The sequence below is a fragment of the Sesamum indicum genome, linkage group LG8, assembly GCF_026168435.1.
Source record: "Sesamum indicum cultivar Baizhima isolate 11 linkage group LG8, ASM2616843v1, whole genome shotgun sequence".
NCBI classification, from domain to species: domain Eukaryota; kingdom Viridiplantae; phylum Streptophyta; class Magnoliopsida; order Lamiales; family Pedaliaceae; genus Sesamum; species Sesamum indicum.
Window position 1 is genome coordinate 5,997,391 of NC_142664.1, and position 17,506 is coordinate 6,014,896.

A 17,506-nucleotide genomic window follows, 5' to 3' on the forward strand; every position below is an offset into this window, starting at 1 on the left:
ATTCAAACATAAGTCTAGTTGTCAAAATCGAGGACTATCCTTATATTTCTCAGCTAATTCTCATACTTGGTTCTATCAAATTAATTTGCCTCATGTATGGAATTTAGTAGATTCTTAGATATTTCCAATTAATAGAAAAATATTTTAGTAGATTATCATAATATTATCTTAAAGTTAAGGAGTTTGACTCCAATTATTAACTCTACCACTATTTCTATGAAAGTCCATCACACTCAAATAGGGTTTCGGAAACTTTTCCTAGTAGGCTTTAGGTCCACAAGCAAAATTCTCAATGCCCTATTTTTACGATTCACATGAAAATAACCTCGTGAGAGGTATCCAATATCATTGTCGACCTACGAGATCCTAAAATTATTTTACCTCACCTTTGTCACGTGATTATGAGGATATCAAGAGAATCACGTTACTTGTTGTTAGACCCGACCTATCAACCGAACCATAGCGCAAACTATCGACTCCCACGATATTGGAATAGGTGACCAAAAATCAATTGAATTTATGGTTTTGGAAGCTATTCAACAATCGTTATTCAAGTAAATATTGCCCTAATTCAATATGGTAAGTATTTTTTTTTTTGGGTGAATTGTAAGTTTTCATTCATCCAGTAATATTTACAGAGTACTCCGGACATACCCGGAGAGATACAAAAGGACCCACACTAAAGTTTAAAGAGCAATTAAACCGTGCGGGAAATGTGTCAAGAGTAGTCTATAGATTGTGATCTTCACGGAAATAATAAGGCCCTCGGGATTGGGTATTGCCCTCAAATATGAATTCGTTACGATACTTCCAAAGGATGTAGACCGTGCATGACCAAGCTAGGTGTCGCGCTTTGCTATGAACGGAGGAGCCGGTTTTCTCCTTCTTGAGCCATTTCACCGCACTGTGCAGGGTGGACATACGTCAGTTAATCCCAAGCCATACTCGGATATATGACCAAACGTAGTTGTTGAACGGGCACTAAAAAAAGAGGTGTTTGGCCGATTCCTTGGTGTTGACGCAAAGTGAGCATAAATCCTCCTCATGGAGGAACTCGAGTGTGTCCCTTGTAGCCAATCTGTTGTGCAGCCCAAGCCACATAATGAACAAGTACTTCGGTGGAATGAAAGCCTTCCAGATAGATGCTTTCCAAGGCTATTTTGTAAGTTTCGGTCTGAAGTACTCATATGCTTTCGACGTTTGAAAGCCCTTAGTGGTAGCCCATCCCGGCATATGTCCAATTGCTGTTGTCGGTGACCCAAAAGCAGTGACTATCTTATTGTGGATATCAACAAGTCGTTTAAGGAGTGGAGAATCCCCTTTCTTCGATTGCCAGTCCCAAATTGAGGAGGTAGACACCATTGACCCACTACACCCACAATGTGTCTGCCCTACAGTGGATGTTCCATAGAATGCCTGCAAGGAGCGCCACGTTCCAAGATGGATGTGCCTAATACCGAGATCGCCTTCTTCCTTAGGATGGCATATTTCCTCCCAAGCAATTGGTGCCCTCCTTGAGTTCCATAGGAAATTCCTACAGAGTCGGTGAATTTTCTCGATGACCACCGCTGGAAGAGGGAAAACTTGGAGCCAAAAGCACTCCACGCCCTGAATAACCGAACGGATGAGTTCCAGTCGGCCTGCGCAAGATAATGACTTGGACTTCCATTGCGAAATGCAGTTGGCAATTTGATCCACAAGCGGTGAGTAGTTGTTGACTGAAAGTCTTTGTGTCGCTAATGGAATGCCAAGGTAGCGGATTGGCATCTCATCTCTCGCAAACTCTGTCCTAGCGAGAATTTCATCAAGTTCCTCATTCCGGACGCTCGCTGTAAAAATGCACGACTTGGAGGTATTGACGGAAAGACTGGATGCGTCCCTAAAACCTTGCAGGCATTCCATCAAGATGTGGATAGATGGAAGGTCTGCTCGAGAGAAAAGCATCAGGTCGTCGGCAAAGAGGAGGTGCGTGATTTTCAACTTTTCACATTTCGGGTGATAGTTGAAGTCTGAGCTGGAAGTCTTCCTCTTGACCATTCGGGAGAAGTATTCCATGCTAAGGAGGAAGAGGGCCGGCGACATCGGGTCTCCTTACCTTAAGCCTTTCTTCCCCGGAAAGAACCCGTGGAGGGAACCATTCAAAGATACTGAAAAGGATGAGGTGCAGACGCACTCCATAATCTAAGCTATAAACATCGGGGAAAAACCATACCCGTGAAGTACTTGGCAGAGAAATGTCTACGAAACCGAGTCATATGCCTTGCGAAGGTCGATATTGATTATACATCGAGGTGAAATCCGTTTCCTCGAGTACTGCCGCACTATTTCTTGCGCCAAGAAAATATTGTCGGTGATGTTGCGACCTCCAATAAACGCAGATTGGCAACGGTCGATTAGGTGCTCCAATACAGGTGCAAGCCGGTTCGAGATAATTTTCATAATGGCTTTGTAGATGACGTTGCAGCACGAAATCGGTCGGTAGTCAGCAACAGAAGAGGAATGCTCTGATTTGGGCACGAGAGCAATGATGGTGTGGTTAAGTTGCCGTAGCATCCGTCCACTCCTAAAGAAATCTAAAACGGCACTGCATACATGATCACCTACCACATTCCATGCTTTCTTGAAGAAGCATGAGGAATATCCATCGGGGCCGAGTGCCTTGTTGTCGTTAATATTGAAGATTGCATTCTTGACCTCCAGTGCTGTGACTTCCCTACAAAGTTCATCAGTAATCTCGGAGGAGAGTTTGGGGCCGCAATCAAACACTCCGTCATCGACTGGGATGGTGTGAGACTCGGTGCCTAAGAGTGATGTGTAGTAATCAACGAACTCTTGAGCAATCTCATCGACAGCAGTAATAATGGTCCCGTCAGCTCTAGTGACTCCCGTGATAGCGTTTCTAGCAGCATTCCTTTTCACCATATCATGGAAAAATTTGGTGTTTCTATCCCCCTCTTTGAGGTAATGGATCTTGGCTTTCTGGTAGAAGAAGTGTCGTTCAGCCTCGGCAATGAAAACGGCCTTCCTCTTAAGATCTCCCAAAGATTCCCCAAGCGTTACATTTCCCAGATTGCTTTCAAGCTGGTTCTGAGCATCTTGCAGTACAATGTCAGCCTCTTTGGCCCTCGTGGAAATGTGGCTGTAGTGTTGTTCGTTGAAAGCTTTTAGTGCACCTTTGAGTGCTTTCAGTCTCTTGCAAAGATTGAATTGTGGCGTTCCCTCCACATTCAAGTTCCATCGTTGCTCCACAGTAGTTAAGAAGTCTGGATGTTCTGCCCACATATTGAAAAAATGGAATGGTTTTGGCTTAGTGGGAGAATGATCAAAGATAGTGAAAATACCCGGGGAGTGGTCGGATAGGCATCCCGGTGGGTTGAAATGGGCGCTGCAGTGTAAACCGGCCTCAAGCCATTCGTTGTTGTAAAGGACTCGGTCAAGTTTGCACCACAGAGGATTGCTTTCGTTCTTGGAATACCATGTGTAATAGCAGCCCGTTGTGGGGACGTCAAGCAGTCCAAGTGCTGCACAGCAGTCCACAAAATCCTTGAGTTTATAGCAAGTTGGGGCCACTCCAAGTTGCTTCTCCTCGGGAGATTTCACATAGTTGAAATCGCCCATAATGAGCCATGGAATGCTTATCGTCTGTCCCAATTCTGTAAGTTTCTCCTACATACTCCTTCTATTGACAACATAATATAGACCATAAGAAAATGAGATATAAAAGGAGAGTTGAGAAGACTTATTCGTGGCACGGCAGTGGATAACTTGCGGTGAGATATCCTCCGGTTGAAGGTCGATAACTGCCGGGTTCCAAATCACAAGAATGCTCTACCGGCAATGGTGTCAAAGTTATTGGCTTGGCACCAACCCGGAAATGCTCGGCTAAGAAATGTCTGAATCTTAGATGTTGCAAGCTTTCTCTCCAAAATGCCCAAGAGGCAAAGCTGGTTATGCTTGATGAGGTGGGCAACCCCATTGTGTTTGAGAGGCCGATTGAAGCCCCTCACGTTCCAGAAGTCGATCTTCATGGGAATCGAGAGAGAGACTCCCCTCTTGTATGCTTCAATGGTTTACTGATCATCATTGCAGCCTCATTTGTCTTGATCCCCAGCATTATGTGTTGAGTAGTTTTCGAGAAATCAGTCGATGAGCTATCGAAGTTTGTCGGTATGGTAGCCTCCCTATCTTGAAGTTTCAGTAAATGCGTATCGTTCGTGCTAATCCGTCCCTTGTCCAACTTGATGGCCGGTGATATTGGTTGGTGACCCTCCTCTTCCGGCTTGGCTGCTATATCTGTAGATTTTCCCTTCTTCCTCCTTTGGACAGTAGTCCACTCAGTGGGCTGTGATTTATTTGCTTCTGCCTCTTGACAGGTTCAGTAGCAGGGGCAGCTGCAGCAGCCACGGCCGGTGGATGTGTGCCCTAGCATGTCTCCTGGAGGTGGCCGAATCTGTTGCATTCAGTGCAAAATTTGGGGGTAAACTCGTAGACGACTGGTTGTTTTCGGGTTATACCCTTTGGCATAACGAACTCCACTTGGTCGACAAGCTTTTTGAAATCATCAACTTCTACCAGTATTCTGGCATACGATACACTTTCCATTTTCATCGTAAGGAAATCCATGGTAATGGGGTTGCCAATCCTAGAACTAATCTTGCCGAGCGTATTAGGGTGCCAGCACTTAAGGGGGAGTGATGGGAGGGTGGCCCAAACTGGTGTTAGGCTGATATCGTCCTCTTTAAATTCGAAGCAGTCCGGTATGTGCTTAAGAAGTAGGGGACGTCCATATATGAAGTAAGGTCCCCCGGACAAAATCCGCTGCCTATCCTCCTCACGGGCAAAACGGAAGATTAACCAACCGCTCTCGTGCTGTTAGAAATTGGATCCCCAAGATTGAGACAGTGCATGGATCGCCTTTAGTCCTGGGAATTTGCCGACAATGTAGCCGACGAGGCAAAACCCCAGTTTGCTTCGAACATCAAGCATGTCATTTGGCTCCAGGGTCAGAGGGCCATTGTAAACCGTAAATTTGCTAAGTTTGTTTTCTTCGGTGAGCCTGTGGTTGGTGCTAAATAGCCCCACAAATGAGGCAATTTTCTTAGCCGAATTGTCAGCGGTAGTATCAGTAGTCGGTTGTTTTCCATTCGGCCGGGAGGCAGTGGATGTTGGAGCATCATTCTTAGTGAAGGAGGGGGTACCATCCAAGATAGAAATGAAATCACCGAATGTAGCCTTACTGGTAGTGGTGGCATTAGGTTGTTGGATAGCTGGTTTGCTAACAGGCTGTTGTAGTGTTACAGTAGTTTTGGTGGGATCGGTTGCTGTCAATGACTGGCCGGAAGTACAATTTCAGCTTTCCTTTGCTTCTTGGTGTTGGCGTCAGGTTGGTGCTCACCTGGCCGTCGGGCAGTAGCACCTATTTTGGCAGTTGCTGCTTTTGCCGACGGCTGGTCGGAGTGCAGGCCGGCAGCAGGTTTCCGGAGCTTGTTGGTTTTGGCCAAAGCAGGCAGAGGAACGGCTGCAGAAACTGTTACACAAACAGCTGCAGAAACTGCTGTAGTGTAATGGCAGCAGCAGGGCAGTTATGCAGCACTCAAATTTCAAAACTCAAACTCTTCGTCCACCAGAAAATTCAAAAACAGACCTTCCGACCACCGGTTTAAGGCCTGAGATGATGGTAGAAGGTGCGCTGCGGTAGCATATTATGGAAAATGCAGCAACAGGGCACAACTATTGAGGCTGAAATTCAAAAATTCAAAATTCAAAATTTAAATAATCTGAGCAACTGAAATTCAGAGATGGAACCCTTCGTCTGATTATGGCCGGAGAAGTACTGTGGAAAGGGCACAGCGGTGCTGCAATCTGCAGGAAACTTGCGCCAACAGTAGCAAAGAATCTGCAGCAGAAACAGGTTTTCCGGCAGAACAACAGGTCGTGGAGGCTTTTCAGCCGGCGAAAGTCTTCAAAAACTCAAAATCGTTCGGTAGAAATGATGAGCAACGAAAGGAGAAGCGATTGATCAGTCCAGAATTTGCAGAAAGTTGAAGGAGATTCGTGAGAGAGCAAAACTAGGTTGAGGCACTCTAGAGAGAAAACTTTCTAGAGAGAGAAACACTCATGACCTCATTATGGTAAGTATTCATCCTTGGTATATATGTCTGTTGTGCTACCAGTTACGTTAAGCATTGTTTTAATGTCATAACAGATGCCCATGGATTGTTTAGAAAAACCATGTAGTTGGCCTGCACATTGGATGGCGGCTACAAAACCAACTTCTGAGGGTTGGTCTAAAATGTTCTAAGTCGAGGATCTCGAGACTAGGCATTGAGAGTCCTTCTGGGACTTGCACTGACTATTATTAGATGAGTGTCGTATTTCATCGACGATAGACATTGGATGTCTATGCAATTTTAGTGGGTTAGTTTATAAGGTAGTTAGCTAACTGTATTGACTCATGGGGAATCATCATATGGAAGCCTTAGAAGCTTCGTTGGTATGACTAGAGTTTCCCGGCTCCGGTAGTACGGGAGTAGTCCTCAAACTTGAGGAACCATAGTAGTCACGTTCACAAGATGACTATATCTTAGATCTGACGAGAGGTGATTGTGTCACAAACATGATTATTATAAGCTTTGTTCAGTGCAGTCAGAATATGTAGTGAAGACAGTGAGTTTCAAGAAGAGAATTAATCTCATGTCAGTTTATGATAGAGGTACCTCCTATGCACTTGAAGACGCATTCATGCCTCATAAAATTGTGGTCACAGTGGTTGGTTGAATAAGAAATAGTTTTCTATGTCGAGTAATTAAATATAACACGGTCACAAGTATTAAAGCATAGATGCCTGGTTTCCAACCTGTAGTCCAGGATGGGAATCGACACCAAATTTCATGCTCTAAACTAAGGTCTGGAGTAGAAGAAAAGACTGTACCACACGGAACTCTGGAGCCTAAACGTTCACACATATATTCACCGAGTCTCTAGTGCCATCCACCGTTGCTAGACAGCCACCCATGGTAGCGGGCTTTCTTGATCAATGGTTTATCAAGGGTGATTAATTATATTGGATTTAATTAATCATTTGTGCCGGACATTCGCCCAAGTAGCACATAAATCACAGAGGAAGCACAAGGAACTAATTTGAAATTAAATCCGAACGGTGTAAATAATTGGAATATTTACACGTGGGGTGATCCATTAGATGGGATAATTTAATTAAACTTGTCTTAATTAATTAATAAATCGGATTTATCAATTAAGAGATATTTTGGGCATGTGTCTTAATTGGATTAAATGCGTTAGGCTCAATTTAGTTTGGATTTAATTAAATTTTTTTAAGTAAATCCATTGGGTCATCATTTATTTTAATTAAATTAAAATGAAACTCAGTCCACTTAATTGAGGCCCACTGGCCAACAAGGTTGACTTCTTGTGTTAGAAGGAGAGTTGACCAAAATTACACTTTTGGAAAGTGCAAACTAAGCCATATTTGGAGCCTTCTCAATATGGCATGATTGCATCACACCATATTGTAAGAGGGGTTGCCTTGCAGATAACTAGAATATATCTAGGCACATCTCCACTTATTTATACAAGACCTATATATATATATACATATATTTGTGTATAATTATTATGGAATAATAAGAATATACACATAACACAAAATCTTCTCCTCTTCTCTAGCAAATTTCAGCCGCCACCTCTCTCTTTCTTAGAGTTGGATCTTGATCACTTCTAGCAAAGGGATCACGGTCTTCTTCATTGCGGTGTGGTGTCGGTTTTCTCTAGAGAACTCCTACATTGGAATCTAGGGTGAACAAATCAAAGAAACTTGCAGGTTGGAACTTGGAAAGAAAGAGGTAATCTCGGTTTTAATATTATGCACCTTTATGTTTCTTAACCATAACCTTGTATAATTGCTCTCTCGTTTATTTCGAACTACATCGAACGTCAGGGAACACCCCTTGGTTGGACCATTTAATTTCTTTTATGCATGAGCTTTACGTTTTTAGTTCTCATGCTCGCTTTCACCAACGTGTTCCCAGGCCAATCCACTCTCCCTTGAAGTGGTATCAAAGCCCCGTTCGATGTAAGGCTATTAGTTTCTATGTGTTCTTTATTTGATAAGCATGAAGAACGTGTTTACTGTAGGAAGTAGATCGGCCAGGGAAGCGCGGCTCAAGCGCGAAAAATTGAAAAACCGAGCATTAAAGTAAATTAATTCCCGATCAAGGGGTGTTCCCTTGATCTTTTCCCGAGCATTTGATGTAAAATAAAACATACACAGGCCATGAAACAAGATAAAGAAAGTAAAGAGTGAGGAAAATTATAAATAGGAATTTACCCTTGCGTTTTTCTCGTTCGGCTTCAAGCATTGATTCCATTAGTCCTCTTGGTTAAGATCTCAACCCGGAGATCTTCTAAAGACTAGCACAACACCACTTAAAGGATGTGGTGATTTTATGCTAGCTAAAACACCACAAAAGCACAAGAATTAAAAGCGTTATTGATTAACGTTTGATTCTTGAATTCTTTTTCGATCTCTAAGATCTTCCGAGGGTTTTTGAAGATAGAGAGAGTGAAAATTCGTGGGTGGGTGTGTAGTAGCTACTAGGGTTAGTCTATGAGAGTTTTTAGAGCTGTAAATATGACCTAGTCATATTATAGCAAGCAGTCTTGACCTAGCAACACTCCTACACCTAAAAACCACCTCTAAGCCATCTTGTGGTCAAGTTTGGTGCACCCTAGTGCACCAACTTGGCCACACACACTCCAAAGAGGGGTTTGGCTCATCCTAAAGATAGCCTAGGTCCAACCAAGACCTTGGGCTTGTATTTTAATGGACCGGATTTCATTAAATAAAATTAAACCAAGCCCACATCAAATTGACTTTAATTTTTACCTAGTTTAATTGTAAGTCCAACATTAAGAATCCCTTAATCCAATTAAGAAATCCAAACATTTACATCTCACCATCAATTTATGAATTCTATTCATAAATTAGACCAAACCCAATAAAAATAATCAAATTAACTTAATAACTAACTTAAAATTCTAATTAATCAAATTAATTAAATTTCAAGTCATCCATTTAATGGATTGGTGTAAATAAATGATCCAATCATTTATCCTCTCCAAGAATTAGGTTAATCCGATTAAATTAATCCGACTCTTCTGGAATTAGTTCCATCTCGTTTTAGTGGTAAGGTCTGACTCTTTAGGTTCACCCTCAGCTAAACTTTGGCATGTTTCAAATACAATTAATTAAATCTAATTTAATTAATCATATTCGATTATCCCATAATCAGAAATAGTTGTTACCATTGGTGGCAATCTAGCAAAAATCCATGGCAATAGAGACTAAGTGAATATAGATGAATATTTAGGCAATCAAATTCATACAAGTAAGGTCCTTCCATCAACCGCCTCCCAACCTTAGTCTAAAGTATGAAATTGGGCGTCGGTTTCCATCATGTACTAGGCATCTATACTCAATAACTCGAAACCACATGTTTACTCTACTCAATTATCACGGGGAAACATATCCCACTTATTCAGTACTGTAGTCACAAATTTTAGGGAAGCATGTCTCAAAGATATAGGAGATGCTACTATGACGATACTGACAGGGGACGGATTCTTTCTTGAAACACACCTTCCTCACTACACATTCTAATTGCACTAGATAAGACTTATTACATCTGTATCTTTGGACACAGACATTGTTCGCCAAATCTAAGCTACAGTTATCATGTGCATATGACTGCAATGGTTCCTTAAGTCTAAGGACTATTCTCGTACAATCGGAGCTGGGAATCCCATTCATACTAATCAAGCCTTATGTGGCTTCCATATGACGATTCTCATGAATCAATTCAGTCAGTCGACTACCTTTCTAACTAACCCATTAAAACTGCATAACGACCTATCTCTTCTGCAGACAAAACACGACTGTAGTACTTAGTGCAAGTCTCTATAAGACACTCGATACCCTGTCTCCAGGTCCTCGATTTGGAACATTTCATATATTTCCACAGGGGTTAGTTTCATGACTGCTAACCAATGCGCAACCCAACTCCTTAGATTTATTCATTTCGTATGTGGGCTTTGTCATGCAGTCAAGTAAATATTAACACAACAAGTAAACACAACAAAGAATCGAGTCATAGTTCAAATATTACTTTTATTCAAAATACAAATATTACATTACATCAAAATTGTCAGAAATATCCAATCTAATTGAATTTTTCATCACCTATTCTAACAATCTCCCACTTAACTTAAAGCCACACTCATTTGCCTCATACCCATCTTCCTAAGATGTTATGCATGAGTGATCTGTGACATGGGCTTAGTCAGAGGATCTTCTGTATTTTCTGATGAGTTGACTGGGTCCATCCAATTGTGACCTCTTCCCACCCTCTCTCTGAGCAGATGATATCGTCTAAGAATATGTTTGGATCAGTGATGAGATCTTGATTCCTTGGCTTGCGCTATAGACCCATTGTTATCACAAAAAATAACTACTAGCTCGGCAATGCTAAGCACCATCCCAACTCTTGGATGTAGTTTTTCGTCTAAACCGCCTCCTTAGCCTCTTTTGAAGCCACTATGTATTCAGGTTCCTTGGTGGAATCAGCTTCCTACATGAAACTCTTCCAAGCCGCCACACAACCGTACAGTTTGAAGACAAATATTGACTGTAATTTAGCATCATCAGCATCCGACTGGAAGCTAGCATCGCTATATCCTTCTAGTATCAACTCTCCACCGTCATAGACCAAGAACACATCTTTAGTCCTTCTCAGGTAGTTAAGCATGGTCTTGACTGTAGTCTAGTGTGCCTCCCCGGCACACGCCTGTTATTTGCTTGTTACAGTCAAATCGTAAGTGACATCAGACTTAGTGCACCACGTACCATATTAAATGCTGCTCACAATCGATGCATAGGGGACATCCAACATCCTTTTAAGCTCCTTATCAATCTTAGGAACTGGTTGCAGGATAGCTTAACCCCAGTCTCATTAGAAGGAATCCTCATTTGGAGTGTTCCATCTTGAACCTTTTCAAGACTTTCTCAATATAAGAGTTTTTGGTCAACCCTAACATCCTCATAGATTTATCCTTAATGATTTTGATCCCAAGGATGTAGGAAGCCTCACCCAAATCCTTCATGGAGAATTTAATGGAAAACCATGCTTTAATGTCCCCAATATTTTTACATCATTTTCAATTAGCAAAATATCGTCCATATAAAGCACTAGGAACATAACAGAGCTCCCTCTAACCTTCTTGTATACACAAGGGTCAAAGTCGTCCTTGATGAAATTATAGCCCCGTATGACTTTATCAAAATGAATGTTCCAGCTTCGCGAAGCTTGCTTTAAACCAATGATGGATCTTTAGAGACGGGAGACCTTCTAGTTTTCTTCTACTACCATGAATCCCTCCGACTGATCCACATAGATCTCTTCCTCAACGAAATCGTTAAGGAAAACCGTTTTAACATCCATTTTTCATATCTCGTAGTCATAGCACGCTGCTATGGAAAGCATAATCCGCTTGGACTTGGCCATGGCTATGGGTGAAAAAGTTTCCTCAAAATCGATCCTAGGTGGCTCAGTAAATCCTTCTGCCATAATCCTTGCCTTCAAGGTTGTGACCTCCCCATCAGCACCAATCTTACGTTTATAAACCCACTTACACCCAACGGGCTTAACACCCTTGGTTCGGTTCACCAACGTCCAAACTTGGTTCGAGCTCATAGAGTCTATTTCGAATTCATGGCTACAAACCACTTTCTTGAATCAATGTCCAACATTGCTTCTCCATATGTCTTTGGATCATGATCCAACTGACTGGTCATGCCTACAAAACCATACCTTTTTTCGAGGTTGTGGCAGTCTAGCTGACCTATGGAGAACTGGAACATTATCAGTGGAAACAGTAAGCGCAGACGATGTCCCTTCATTCGACTGAGGTGCCTTACTTGATTCCTCAAGGAGCAACTCATCGCGTCGGGTATCCGCCTAAAAAACCTCTTTTCAAGAACACTACATTTCTAGAGACAAATACCTTTTGCTCAGAGGGGTCATAAAAATAATACCTTATAGTTTCTTCAAGATAACCGATGAACCTACACAAACTAGACCTCAAATCCAGCTTGTCTCCTACTAGCCTCTTGACATATGCAGGGCTACCCCACACTCTCAAGTACTTGTAGGAAGCAGGCTTGTCGTGCCATATCTAATATGATGTTCGGGCCACTGTCTTAGATGGCGCTATGTTTAATAACTTAGCTACCGTCTCAAGCGCATAACCCTATAAGGACATAAGCAGTTTGGTAAAACTCATCATGGATCAGACCATTTCCAACAGAGTCCAATTCCTCCTTTTAGCCACGTCATTCAACTAAGGCATCCTAGGAGGTGTCCACTGAGAAATTATACCATTTTCCTTTAGATAATTTAGAAACTCACCACATAGATACTCCTCACCTCGGTCTGACCGAATGACTTTAATTTTGTGACCAGTTTGGTCGTCACATTCAAGTCTAAATTCTTTGAACCTTACAAAGGCCTTAGACTTAAACCTCATCAAGTAAACATAATCATACCATGAATGATCATTGATAAATATTATGAAGTAGAAGAACACTCCTCTGGCCTGAGTCTTGAGTGGCCCACAAACGTCTGTATAGATCAAATCCAATGGACTGTTGCTGAACTTATTTTGTCCAACAAATGGCTTCCCAATCATTTTCCTTTTCAAATAGGAGTCACAGGCTGGTAAGTTATCCAAATTGTCTATTTCTAGACTCTTTGAGTCCACCAACCGCTTTATCCTATCTTAATAGATGTGACATAGCTTTGCATGCCAAATCTATGCATTTTCAAGACTGTCTAATTTATGTATATTTTGAGCAGTCTTGATCAAATCAGACCTTTGCAGAATGTAAAGACCATTATTTAATTTACCCAGCAGATGAGAAGAACCATCTTTCATCAAATGAAAACAATTTTTATTAATCAAAAACTCAAAATCAACATTGTCTAACAACGAAATGGAAAAGATGTTCTTGATCATGCTTGGTACAAAATAACAATCCTTTAATTCAAGCGTAACACGATCACTAATAACTATAGTAATCCACGAGGAAGGTGTGATGCGGGGTAATGTATGATCAGCCCACTGAGATATTCAATCATATATATGCTGAGAAATACGACCTCCGGCCTTGATATTCACCAACTCAACAACAACCCCTAATTGAGATTGGGTGCAGTAGTTCCATAACGGCTGCTCGGCAGCATGCACTACATTGTGAAACTGATTTGCCAGCCCAGACACATAATCATAGGGGCCTCACAGTAATATGAACTAGGCACTGCATCAGTAGGACACAACCTTTTACCATCATCAGGCACACAGTTCTGGTTATAATTAGAAAACTAGGAAGCCAACCGGCAGCATAAAAAATCATCCTCTGCGCCCAATCCATCTGCATCGCATCACCCCACTACGTACTAGTACCCTCTACCTCATGAGAAACAGGAGTTTGTTCTCCTGTAGAGGGGCCACGATCACGACCTCAAAATACTCCTACACCCACTCCTCACCATGAGAAGTACATAATACTCCGATATAAAATATTTCATATACAAGTCAAAAATTACTTCGCTTCTGACAAGGACACTTAATTTTCTAACCGTCCATATATGCATGTTGGGATTTGGCCCAGTGTATAAATGTAGCAATACCATCCTCAAACTCCAGAGTAAGACCCCCATACTCGGCAAGTTCTTTCCATACATGCATCTCCTCAACTGTTTTAATATGATGATGAGTCCTACACACACACACATATACATATTATTATAACATTAAACTTAATTGACGTAATTACAACAAATATAATCAATTGACAAATAAAGGGCTAAAGTTGTTACCTAATCAAAATAACTTCAAATATCGACGAAAATTCAAAAGAGATTGACAAACAAGAGTATAAAACTAGTAGTGGGATAAAAAAATACGAGAGAGATTGAGGAAATAGAGAGAAAATAAGAAGAATGAAAGTAGATAATGAGATTAAATGGAAAGAGAGGAACATATATATAGAAAAATTTGGAAGGATCTTAGGAACAGTTACTGGAACACATATTTAGCCATTAAAAAGTAGTTGTTATTCGTACAATTCGAAAGGGTCATTGGTCCGGAATAAGGAACGTTTTTTTTACCATTGAATTACAGCCATTCTACTTTATTTGGAATGATCTTAATAATACAATATTAATAAAACAACAAAATCTTTCCAACTTGTATCGGCTTTTGAGACGGTCATTATAACACATTCTGTATTCAGTAAAACTCATAATTAGGAACGTTTTTTCAGATAAATGCTTAGATGCGTACTTAAAATCGTTTCAAATTGTACCTCATTTTAGAATACATTTACTAACTATTATCTTTTGGACATCAATTGTCTCATATATACAAAAGGTCAATACAAGACCGTCCCTAATTATAATAATGTGTTTAAAACAGAGTTCCAAGAATTTACTGTTACTAAGTTTGATCGGTCTTCGGAATGACTTTTCTAACTGTTTATTTGGAACACATTTTGGTACAGTTTGGCTGTTCCAAAAATATAATCCATAAAAAATGTGTATCATGACATCATCTATCAAGTTTCTTTCCTACTGTGTTCCAATACCCATTCTATATTTTGGAACGGTCTGTTGATCCGTGCCAAATTTCACCTTTTTCTTTAGTGTACCCAAGCAAGATAGGGAGATTTTTTGGGATCGCTTCCCATCTCAAAATAAGCATAAGATGTTGAAGTACAATACAGTTTCTAAACTAGAAAATAGGGAGTACTACTCCTTTTACAAAATATCAAATCCTAAGTAAAGCTAATAATAAAAAGAAGAAAATAAATTGCAAATCAAGGTAGATCCCTCACAAGACTGGGCAAAACGCATCATCATGGAGTCCAAAATAGTCCTAAGGAGAGACCAACACCATCAATCTTTGACCAGCTTAAATTTGTTGTCGTAAACTCGCAAGTCTAAGAAAGCAGTCTGAATTAAGCAAGACATACCCAAAAACTGCTGCTACAAGATCAAAGGTCATAATCATCTTCTTGAGGAGGGGGGTTGGAACGACCTCATGCACTTCGAGTCTGCATTCTACGAAAGGTGGAATTTTCTCTCTTACTTGACATATTCCCTCTCCTATTAAAACGAGAAGTCACAGCATCATCATCATCAAAGGAGGAATTTATCTTGTGTTTTTCCTGAATGCGTGCATTTTCAAAAACAATTTTTTGGAGATGTGTTTCCTCCACTACGTCAACAACAACAGGGGAACGCATAATGGAGTATGCTTCATGAAAGGGGCCTTCTTCCTCCGTATTAACCAAAGGATCTGTGTTCTCAAATGTATTTTCAGCATTCAAACCCTCTTCATTTCCATGCACCTCCTCAAGTGGGCAGTTATCCTCATTTGCATTCTTCTTTTCCATGTTCTCCTGAACATAAATCGCTTCTATATCAAAGCCTTCTTCCTCATCAACTTTATCCCCCACAACATAACCATATTCTTCCCTCTCTTCCCCGAGAATCAAATTTTGGTAAAGTCATTGTATCGATGATAATATCGAATGGTATTGGACAAAATCGCCGATACACAATAGTTTCAAATAATCTCTAGTATCGGTTTATTTTCTCGCATTCCGAGTTATATCAATTGGGATAAACACCTCATTTCCAATATCTTCAATTCTAAAGATGTTACGTTGATTTTTTCCAGTCCCTAGAGCAGGTTTTATAGGGATAAGTTCGTTTGGCACTGGTCTAAAATAGGAGATTTCTCTGTTAGGTCGGCTTATAACCTACACAAAAGGATGTTGGCTATGGAAGCAGGCTCTACCAGCTCCACGAAGCAACAGAGCAACTGGTCCTTAATTTGGAAGGCTGATGTTCCCCCAAAAGTTAATATCTTTTTGTGGAGACTGGTCCTTATCTTTTTTTTGTTGTTTGCATACATCAAATCGCTGCAGTTTCAGCAGAAAGCCATGGCAAATCTGCCATCTATGGAGGCGGAACAATACGAGAAGGAGATTTTATACTTACATCCATCTAAAAACTCCAGCTTCGTGCTGGTTTCTTCACCCTTGAATGCCGCCAATTACCTAACGTGGAGCAGGGCAGTATATGCGGCTCTAGGCTACAAGATAAAATTGGCATTTATTGATGGAAGTTTTCCCCGTCCTCCACCAAGATCTGCTTTATTCGAACAATGGAAAAGGGCAGATCTCATGGTTACTTCTTGGTTGTGGAACTTGATCTCGAGGGACATCGTGGAGGCATTTATGTAAGTGAGCTCTTCGCGAGAATTGTGGCTAGAAATTGAATCGCGATACAACCGTAGTAGGGGCCCCATGGTTTATCAAATATAGAGGGAGATTTCTTTTGTTTTGCGAGGCGACATGATGTTAACTAGCTACCTAACAAAGGGAAGAAACTATGGGACGAGCTATTTTGTTTAGCTCCTCCTCCAAAGTGCACATGTGGTGGCTACACATGTGGAATAAACAAGGCGATTAGTGAGATGTATAATTCTACGCAACTTATGCAGCTTCTCATGGGTCTCCATGAGACGTTTGACAAAGAGAAAAGCTAATTAATCATGATGGATCCTCTGTCGGACTTGGAGAAGGCATTTGCTATGATCTTTGCTGTGGAACAACAGTGTAATGTGCAGATTCAATTAATAGACCACACAAATAACTCAGCCTTCCAAGTGTCATTGAGAGACAACAAGAAGGAAGGATCTCATAAGCAATTTAAGAAACGTAGGCCGTCTATGGATAGACGCTCTATGGTATGTACTCATTGTCACAAGTTGGGCACTTACGAGAAACTTGTTTTCAGCTCAATGGTGTACCGAAATGGTACAAATCCTTGAATGATAGGAAGAAGCAAGATGGGGGAACCTACAATTTTACGGGTAATATGGGAATATCAAGAAATTGGCGGTGCAAATGCTGCAGCTACGAAGTCAGACTCTAAGTCAGATGTTGCAGATTTAGTGGTAGAAATACTGAAGTTGATAAAGAGCAAGGAACTTCCTTCAGACCCAATCTTCAATTATGTGAACTATGTTCAGACTGACCACCAGTTTGAAGGTAATTACTCTGATGATACTACACTGAATGTTGAGAGTTGGATAATAGCTACTGGCGCTACAAACCATGTCTATGGAAGTCTGTCGTTCCTTGATTCCAATTTTGTTCCTCATAATGCACCTTTTATTCATTTACCCGATGGATCGAAGAAAAGAATCGCTTACATTGGGACTGTGCGAATGTCAGATAAGCTTACGTTGAACTCAGTGTTCTTCATTCCAAATTTTTCTGTTAACCTTCTTTCTGTAAGCCAGCTATGTAATGAAGGTTCCTACACTTTCGTTTTCAACCAATTTGGGTGTATTTTGTAGG